Source organism: Taudactylus pleione, unplaced genomic scaffold (assembly GCF_031769625.1).
Source record: "Taudactylus pleione unplaced genomic scaffold, aTauple2 ptg000064l, whole genome shotgun sequence".
Lineage (NCBI taxonomy): Eukaryota > Metazoa > Chordata > Amphibia > Anura > Myobatrachidae > Taudactylus > Taudactylus pleione.
The window spans coordinates 15,320,702-15,331,615 of NW_028284466.1; the positions used below are offsets into that span (position 1 = coordinate 15,320,702).

The window sequence follows — 10,914 nt, forward strand, 5'->3', positions numbered from 1 at the left end:
CACTACTTACATACCACCCTGTCACCGCCCAACCACTTCCGAACTTGGAAGCTAAACAGGGTAGGGCCTGACAAGTAATGTGATGGGAGACCTCACATGAACATCAGGTTATGTAGTTCAACCTCAATATGATGTAATTTGCTCCCTAAATGTGGAAATACGATGCTAGAAGATAATCATCATGCAAGGGCCCTAAGAACCACAATTCAACTTCACCAATAAATCAACTTCGCCAAGAAGAAAAAGGATGAACCAAATCAATTAGAAACATTTAACTAATAGAGAATCCATTAAAAGAAATATTAATATATATCTGAATCAGAAAAACTAATAGAGAATCCATTAAAAGAAAAATAACATACATTAGAATTAGAAAATATATTACTTCACTACATCCATATAGGGAAGTTTATAATTCATAACTTCGCTTATCCCTAATAAAAAATCTTCTATGTTTTAATTTACCCCATTAGATCTTAGTGCCATTTCTCTTCTTTACATATGTATGATAACCTACTATGTATCTAAATGTAACATATTTAGTCTCATTATGTAACACACTCATTCCAGGTTTTCTCATGTTACACAACACACCACCGTCTTTATGTTGCTGCAGTGTGAGCAACGAATGAGTTAAACAAAATAGGAGGGGCTGAAAGCCCTACAAAAGGAAATCACTGACAAAGGACACGCACTCACAGCCCTGACGAAGCCCGCATTCTGATTGGATGGGTGAAACGCGTAGGCCACGCCCCCTGTACGGAACAATACCCGGAAGAGGGAAGCCGTCGGTGACACAGACGTGCACGCACACCGCCGGTAACATCCCTCTACAGCGGCTGAAGGATTCCATCGCTCCGGCTGCTACCCCACGGGACCCACCCAGGATGGGTCTCTAACATCTCCAACGGGACCGGGATTTAACTGCAAGGAGGCAATACACGACACACCAGTAAGGAATGCTGACATTGCCTATACTGACACGGAGGTAGGAGGTGCATGCACCGACCAACGTTTTAAACCTTTTTTTGGAAACTGAACTCTGACATGTCTTTTTACATGACTTTATACAGCAAGGATTTATGAGACATCCATTATTAAAGACATTCTTGGATCTTTTATACAGCTGCTGCTATTTGCTTGGACTTTACTTATTATTTTATTTTATTTATTTATTATACCTACGCCACTTAACATACTTGTTTTTTTATTATTATTTTTTATAATAGTTATATGCTGCATTATTATATGTTTCAATAGCCATTTGTTTTCATTATTGTGATGTATCCACTCAATTAGGGTAACACTATACCATTGTTAATATAGCAATCCTGATCTAATTAGGATAATAGAATATCACCATTTTATTCAACTTTCATATTAATTTTCTTGTTTTAACCCTTGTCCTGCCAGGATCATATTTTAACATATATGTAACCATCAATAAATTATTTTTGTTATCCCTTTTTACATACTATTATCTTCACTCTATTTTGCACCCTATACGATCTCTATTATCTATTCCAAGCAAGTAGTACAGGAAAGCCACAGGTATTTGAGGCAGCACTAGGGTAAAGATTACCAATAGTCAAATATTAACATAAATATTAACATAAGCTCATTGTTGAAGAGCGCACTGGATCACTTATATACTCCCTTTACGATGGTTATGATGGTCTTGACCATCGCGACCATCATCCTGCCCGCTCGCTATAGCTGTGGGTGGTCACCCACAGCTATTTGAGCAGGCAGGAGGCCGTTCAAAAAAAAAATAGCCCGGCCCTGATTCAAAGCAAGCGCTCTGTCAGAGCATCCGGCTCTGAATCAGGGCCAGAGGCCAGTCAGGAAATGGAATTTATAGGGAAGCATCCCCAGGTATTGGATGCTGTGATCTGATGGTCTGAGAGCAACGCTCTGAGTGGAGGAAGAGCATCAGGTGAGTCCAACATGGCTGCGCCCATACTGTGGTTCATGAGGGAACTCTGGTGTTCAGCTTGTGAGTCATCATGCTGGTGAAATGCACTGTGAGTAAGGGACAGCTGAGAGCTATATCCATGCTCAGTGACAGGCCCGTATTAGGTAGTTGGCTAGACCTAAGCCTGAGGCACGGAGTCCAGTGTGCCGGCGGTATTCAACAGTGACCCTCGCAAGAAGGTATGGGCTTGGCTGCTTTCGACACACAGGTTGCGGCCCTCACTATAGGTTCCCTTATACAGGTGCAGGAAAACTCTGGATGCAGTGGAGGAGACATATAACTTAGTTGACAGGCCGGTTCAGAACCAAACGGACTTAGATGGTACCAGGGAGCAGGCGTAAACAGGTCATAGGGAATAGCCAAAGTCAAAACCAGTTATCAGATGCAGTACCAGGTGTTAAATTTGTAAATAAACCTTTTAATACATTCCTGCCTATAAACCTCTAAGATTCACCTGCCTAGAACCTCTAAGACAAAACCTGTCTATAAACCTCTAAGATTCACCTGCCTAGAACCTCTAAGACAAAACCTGCCTATAAACCTCTAAACACAACGCTAATTGCGTACGCAGTATGACCGCAAATAAAGACAGGAGTGGAGTCTGTGGTTCCAACGCACAAGTATTATTCAGGTAAAAGTACAGTTACACGCAATCTATACATACATAATTTAGGCATAAAAGGAAATAATACAGACCAATTACGGTTATGCATACGCTGCGCCTCTGGACCCAGAGATAGACTTCTGACTAGATATCCTCAGTTCACCCAAAATTCAGCATGAACTTGCAAACCAGTGTTTGGACACGTGTATTTATTCCCCCCCAGACTGAAACAGGACACAGGGAGAACTTCCTGCTGATCTCATTGGTTCCCAGAGGAGAAGCATATGTAACGACACATATAACAGGTTTGTTTCAAATAGACTTTCCCTGCCTCTAACAGCCAGAGTCTTTCTGGTAACGCCTCCTTTAGCATCCTAACAGTTGAATCTAAAATATACATTTTGGTTGCTTGTAGGTTCTGCGGTTCATAACTCAAGAATGCATAATGCGATCTCCTCACTGATAGCACCGGAAAACTGTGGAAAGAGTATGCATCAAAACAACTCCAAGAATGACATGTTTATCTTGTATAATTCCTTAGTTAACAAATATCTTTATTTCTTAGCATTTAAACTAACTGAACCTTCTTGAATCAAACATTTTGATGCTTATGGAACCTTATGTGCGAATATGTAGTGTGTGGATATTCGGGGTTTGGTATAAGGACGCTAGTTATTAATGGGTGAGATTTAAGTGCATAATCTCTCATACACGAAGTGAACATCCAGCAGTGTGGATGGCTGAGAGTTGTAATTCTACATGCCCTCTGTCAGCAGGCCCCCACCTGCTGTGTTCAAAGGAAAACAAAACCTCTTTTGTTCTCACAGACTCTTGTGTGAAGTGCAAATGTATTATCACCTCAAACTGTGGAATTTGGAGCCATCTTGTCTAGGATTCAAGCAAATGCAATTGTGTAGATATTATATTACAATTGCCACAACTATACTTTATCTGCATCCAGGGATCCCCAATTTGTATGTAAAAATACCCATTGTCTCTTCTAATTTACTTCTACTTAGAAAGCTGGTTTTTCCCGTTGCCCTTGGTAGGTTAACAAAAACATTGCCATCTGTTCTTAGCTCCTGGGTTATAACTTGAATTAATGCTGACCACACAAAATGGTGCCTTGCGATCTCATTTCCAAAATGGAGTCTTGCGGCCATTCGCAAGATGGCGTAGCTGCGATTAAATTTTAAACTGAAATTGTCTCACTCAATTATTCAACTTCGACACAGGGGTCAGGCGAAATCAGGGTCACAAACAAAGCCAAGCACAGGAACAGGTAATGGAATATCACAGGAATGCTGGAGTCTGCTAAATGAGCCTGATAGCAGTGGTGGTTTTCTGCACAAAGGAGCTACAGGTTAGAACTGAACTCTAGAAAGCAACACTTTGCTCAGGCACCAGTGGGAGTTCTCACAGGGGATATGACTCTGCTGCAAGTCCCTGATAGGCTGCTGAGATCAGCTAAGGCAGGAGCACTCTCAGTGGAAGAATGTTATCAGCTGACATAGTGCATCATGGTGATGTCACTGCATGGTTCCCGAACAAGGTCAGGCAGAAATCCAGACCTGCAGCAAATGGCAAGGTAAGTCACACAATTTGTGCAGAGTGTGACACCTCAGTTCCAGCTTGGAGTGATGTGCAGCATAAGCAGACCTCTGTGCTAACTGGGAGTGATGCAGAAGCATGAGCTGATGACCTCAGCACTAACCTGGACCGACACCACCGAGGTAAAAAGGTGTTTTTTTGGGTCCAGAGCATGACAAGGTGCTTCTATATTGCGGCACACAAGCCATCACAGAATATTACAAGGTCTATGAATTACATTTTATTATGTAATTTTGTAACCTTCAGTACGCTTATAACAGACAAACTATAAGTTAGAGGAAGCAGATGTGCAATACTGTACAGTACAACAAATATGCTAATGCAGAAGGAGGCATCTGAGGTAAAATGATGCCTCCTGCTGGCACAGCAGATCAGAGTGCTGTATCCTAAGATGCTGCATCGGATCATCTGCAAGATCATCGGCCATCTGAGTAACCCTGTAGTTATATGAGGACAAAATGCCCCTGCATTCCAGAATGGAGTCAACACTGCCCCCACTCTGCCCCCAAACAGCCGCAGCCTGTCAATCAGGCTGCGGTTCAGGGCACACTGCAAGCTATTACACAGAATGGATCATGCACAGGCGGAGCACAATCGGAGATGGACGCAAACCATCTGGTTTACATACATCTCTGAATTAGGCCTACAATGCCTGATGCATGGTGATTATACATATTAATCATTTTACATATTCTTTGCATAATGCGTGTTGTTTACTTCAAAAAATATTTCGAGTAGCTAATTTGAATCTAGAATCATTTCTATTTTTTAGTTATAGTGTGATGCAGATATATCAATTCTTACTATTTCAGGCAGTTGTTTAAATCTGTCAATGACCAGTATTATAGTATATGACACTGTTAGCACCACAAATACTAAAAAAAAAATGTGTGTTTTGTTACATCCCATATTTGTCATATATACTTACAATGTGTTAATGAAATCTGTAGCAGTTTTCATTAGTGTAAGTTTTTTATCTTTTTTCTCATGTGTATTCCATTTATTACACGCCATAATTCTGAAACGGCATTGACTGATGTCCTCAGATAAAGTAACTCTTCTTGAAATATTAAAGTACCTGAATTTGAAGGCTTTTACATCAGATCTAATTATCCTCTTAATAATATAACATCAGTGATCACTGTGATTTGCTGACATCTGTGGATGTGCAGAACAGACTACATTTTTGTTAAATAATTTATGTCGCTTGTGTTACTGTAGTTCACTTGTCATGCCAGCCTCCTTTTCTGTCAGTACCACAGAACCAACTCCTCTTTACAAGATAGGATCCTTTGCACATTTTAGTATACAAGTGCAGAGAAAATGTGTTGTACTATGCTCTAAAGCTGCATACACATGTAAAGATTTTCTGTCCAACCAACCAACTAATTGATTGGTTGGAATGAAAATTTGGTAACGTATGGGAGTAAATGATGATCAGCAATATGCTCATAAATGCCAGAAAACAGATGAAAATGGTCATTAGACAAGTTTGTTAAATGTTTGATCTAAACAATTTGTTCAAACAACAGTTTTTGTCCATTTTCCGGCATTTGGGAGCAAATTGCTGATTATCATTTTCTTTCATACCTTACCAGATTTTCATTCCAACCAATCAACTAGTTGGATGGTTGGACAGAAAATCTTTAAGTGTGTGATTGGCCTACTGACAGAAAGGTTGTATTGTTTTGGTCCTTATATTGTACCGGATATCATCCATACAGTGATTTTATATAGTAAGGCACTGAGTAGTGAGATTATCATGATAGGCTGTCTGTAATTATACTGTTTAGCAGAAGAGGATGGACAAGTGTGAAGTGGAATCAGCAGATGCAATCTGTTAGCAGTGAAAAAACATTTTAACTGTTACAAAACATATAGAGATGACCATCTATAGATACAGTATTCTTTATTCATTTGTGTATTCTTTTTGTTTATTGTAGTGATTATCATACTCAAGGAAATCAAAGAATAACAGCAAGTAAACAGATAATGAAAAAAATTATTTAATTATTTTGAAATGTATTCAATCATTTTCATTTATTTCCTTTTGTTGACAGGGCATGAAAGTAAGATTAATTAAAACTTACACAGTTACAGAATTATCTTACATGATGTATTAAATGTATGTACAGTAGATATGTCATTTAATTATAAATCAATACTAAATACACCTACAAGCAGCTGTTTCCAATGGGGAATTTGCCATTGCCACTAAGAACTAAAATCCAGAGATAATCTTAACAAAAAGCATCAAGGAATCAAGAGGAAAACTTTGATAGACATTACTTGAAATGGTAGAGCGAGGGGGCATATTAATGGAAATAACTTAAAACATGCATCTGATCTTCTGATATGCTATGTGCACACATTTTATCCAGTTTGCGTAGGTGATGCAACCATATTTAAAGTGTGGTTAATCTGCCTTCAATATGTTTTAAAGTATAAATCTGTATATTAAAGCATCGATTTAATGGTTGAAGACAGCGTTGCACTGTATTTTTAGTTTTCCCATTTGTAGTTACCGTGATAAAATCTATTTCAAAAAAGCACTTAAAAAAACAGATATCAACGAAACATTGATAACGCTTCAAAGCTCTCATTTCAAGTAATAATATTTAATCTGTATGCACTGGAGATGGCATAGGATCTTTCACCTGAAATAAGAAATATTTACCTATTCAATTTTCTCATCGCAAGGGGGTTTATAGCATTAATAGGGTAATGCAAAATTGTGTTTTTTATTTTTTACATAATCTATGGTGTTGATCTAATATTTTTCACAGTACTGAAAAAAGTAAATATTAACCAATTTCACAATGTTGAAAAAACTAGTGATATAAGAGGGTGACAGAGGCACAGGTAATCTATGATAAAAGGCAGAGAGGTAACAGTTTAGGTTTGGTTTAAACTAGAGATATATGCACCAGACCATTTTTGCTGGTTTGGTTCTAATTCGTCATCTGGTTTTGGTTTTACCAAAACACTGACTGGTTTTGGTTTTTTTCCAAAAATTGACAAAAAAGCTAAAATTACATAATTTGAGCCTTTTATTGTTCCTAGCATATTATTAACCTCAATAACATTCATTTCCACTTATTTCCAGTCCATTTTGACCACCTCACAGCTCACAATATTTTTTTCATCCAGTTTAGACCAAAAGATTGTACCGAACTAGCCGGCTGGCTAAGCTAAGCAACAGCAGTGGGCAACGCAAACATGTGACTGTTCAACTTCCAACATGGCACATCAGGAAACAAATGTTTACATTTATACAGAGGCCTGTGGGAGATGGAGTATGTATATAATTGAAGGCAGGGAAAGGAAGGGTTGATTCATAGTAAATTTAACTTAATTTTTTGCTTATGAAGTAAATTTATGAGGGAGGAGGGGAGAGCATAGGTGAACAACATGTCCCATATTTTGCCAACAAAACCAACTTGGAGATTTAGAATATTGTTAAAAATTAAAGGGGCATGCAGGAAATGCAGTCTGTGGCCATAATTATTTCTGGACATTCTCAGCATTCAGTGGCTGTGGCAGTTCAATTTCCAACATGGTAAATTAGGAAACAAATTTTTATTAATCAAGAGGCCTGAGGCAGATGGAGTATGTATGTAGTTGAAGGCAGGGAAAGGAAGGGTTGATTTGTAGTAAATTCAATTTAAGTTTTAGATTCCAATGCAAATTTCTAAGGGAGGAGGGGAGACATTTTCAAAAAATTTATTAATCATTCACATCAGTTCTAAGATGTTTGCTGGTTCTGTTCAAATGGGCAGGCAGGAGATGCAGTCTGTGGCCATAAAAATTTCTGGACAATTTTTGGCAATCATCAACAGCATGTAGAAGATAAATATACACATTGGTGTGCACTCTCTTGAGGTCACAGGTTAAGTTCTCATCAGCTGCTGGACCTACATAGAGGAACCCATTCCTATTGCTTGATAGTAATAATGAAAAAATGGGAAGGTCCGCACTAATAATGGGTTGAATATATGTTTTGGGAATAACTGTACTCCTCAATAATAATATTGTTTTTAATCAATTGTCTCTTTATTTTATTGAGTTTTCTACAGTAGGTAGATATTATAGGAGTCACATTGCTCCAATCCTAAACATAAAACAATGTTGTATACTGTGTCCTTAATTGTTTAAAATTTTACAGTTGGTACCCTACCTGGGATTTATAGTTTGTGAAATACAACATTACCCTGACTGGGATAAAGGTTCTGAGTCAGTTCCCTAAATGGGTGTAATCTTTACAAGGGTTAACCTACATGTATACTGTGAACTAGTAAATGTAAACTCAGTGTTGTGGTGTCTTGGGGGCTGTGTCTGGTGGAGCGGTGTCCCGTGTCCGCTAGGTGCACAACTTACCCAATGTAGTGCTCACCTTGTTGTTTCTGTCCTCCTTCAATGTCCTGCTTGGGTGCCCACATGTGCTGCTGTACGTCCCCTGTTTTATGTTCAGGACAGGAGCAATGTGACTCCTATAATATCAAGCTAGAAAACTCAATAAAGTAAATAGACAATTGATTAAACACACTATTATTGTGGAGTACAGTTATTCCCAACACAACTATTTAACCCATTATTAGCACGGACCTCCCCATTTTTTTCAATATAAGCATGTAGAAGATGTTAGCAGCTGTGTTAGTTCAACTTCCAAACATGACACATCTGGGACTCAGATTGGCACTGCAGTGGCAGATAGGATGGCAGTTTAACAAACTATACAACCCCTAGAAAGAACCCAGTCAGATGCCTAAGGGAGCTGGCATAAGTATGTAGTTGAAAGGAGAGAAAGGAAGAGTTAAATTAATAGTAAATTTACTTTAGAAATTGGATTCTGAAGCAAATTTATGAGAGAGAAGTTGAGACATTTACAAAGAACATTTACTCATTCACATCAGTCCTCGCCCCAGTATAGCTCTTTGGTGGTTCCAAATTTTTTTCAAAAATTAAAGGGGCAAGCAGGAGATGCTGTCTTTGGCCATAAACAATTCTGGACATTTTTGGCATTCATCAACCGCATGTAAAAGATTTCAGCAGCTGTGACAGTTCAACTTCCAACATGGCTCATCAAGGAAAAAGAGTGGCAGCAATTTTTCATTAATGAAAGCTAGATCAGTGGCCCTAGGGAGGTTGAGTGTGTATGTAGTGGAAGGCAGACAAAGGAAGGATTGATTAATTGGTAAATTTAATTTAACTTGTTGATTCTGAAGAAAATTTATGAGGGAGGAGGGGGATCCTACGAGATATCCAAACCCTGGCTGGGGTTTTTACCATCAGGCTTAGATTCAAAATAGACAACCGGAAGAAGAGATCACACTAGATTGTCAGAGCAGATATTAATTAAGAATTACAACTGGGTTAACATGTCCCATGTTTCACACACCCAATATACTTGGTAGTTCAGAATTCTTTAAAAAATGAAAGGGGCATGTAGGAGATGCTGTCTGTGGCCATAAAAATTTCTGGACTTTTTTGGCAATCATCAATCACATATAGAAGATTTCAGCGGGAGTGGCAGCTCAATTACCAACACATCTAGAAAAGAGAATGGCAATGCAGTGACAGACAGAATGGCAGTTTAATAGACTATGGGCCAGATTCAGAGCCGTTCGCTATTTGCGGTCGTTCGTTCAAAAACAATGGGTGGCTATTCAAATGATCCGTTCGCAAATTGCAGTCTGTTCACACCTCTAAGTCTGAACGAGCGAGCAAAACATACGCTCGTTTATTTGTTAAAAACGCCCCCTGGCCGCTCGCACCATACGTTATGTCCGCTATTTATTAGATTAATCGAGTACATCAACCAGCGTATGAACTGCTCGCTATTTTTGTGGTTGGTTTTTGCTACCACAATCTTGCGAGCAGTTCTGGCTATAAAATAACCCAGTGACGTGGTCAATGCCGCTGCTGTATTAATTATGCACACCCTTAAAACGCCCGTTTTGACCTTTAAGCACGCCTGCGTTCGGATCTCCACTCCCCATTTTCAAGCACCTTCCCCTGTTACCACCCACATACGCCTCATTCTGTCACTCAAAATAGCAGGCATTCGCTATATTGCGAGCACATGAATTTCGGCTGCACTGACTGGTTCGCGCATGCGTATAACGATCCGTACGCATGTGCAGATGTGCGAACATCGCTCGGAATGAGCGTACTGCCGCTAGCGAGTGGCTCTGAATGAGGGCCAATAACAATATGTTTTTCTACACAAAATGGCAGTTTAATAAACTATAACAATATGTTTTTCTACACAAAATGGCAGTTTAATAAACTATAACAATATGTTTTTCTACACAAAAAGACAATCAGAAATGTCTCAATCAGTGCATAATGCAAAGAAAAGAAGTGCAAGATGGATATGTTATTAGGCCTTCCCAACCAACAGGAGTAATGCCCGTGTCACACCTGCCCATTTCAATTCTTGAATGGGTGGAAAAACGTATTAATATTGGAGCAAACATAATGGAAGACCTGAACAGGAAGGGATCAGAGGGATTATTAAAGTATGGTACTAAACATCTCTCATCATTGTGCTTCTGGAATTATATATGGGAAGCCTGGAAGGGTAGGGGGGAGAACATCCCCAGATACCATCACAAAATATCCTCTCCTTTTGGTGTTTGAGTTGCATCTGACCAAACATAGCTGTTATGATCTAGAAAAGACAAGACCATCTGCTGTTAAACATTGGAATGGTTTAAGAAAA

General features: G+C 39.0%; 1 pseudogene; it reads left to right on the forward strand.

Moving 5' to 3' along the window:
• On the forward strand, positions 1–119 carry LOC148534792 (5S ribosomal RNA; annotated as a pseudogene).
• Positions 120–10,914: the final 10,795 nt, after the last annotated feature.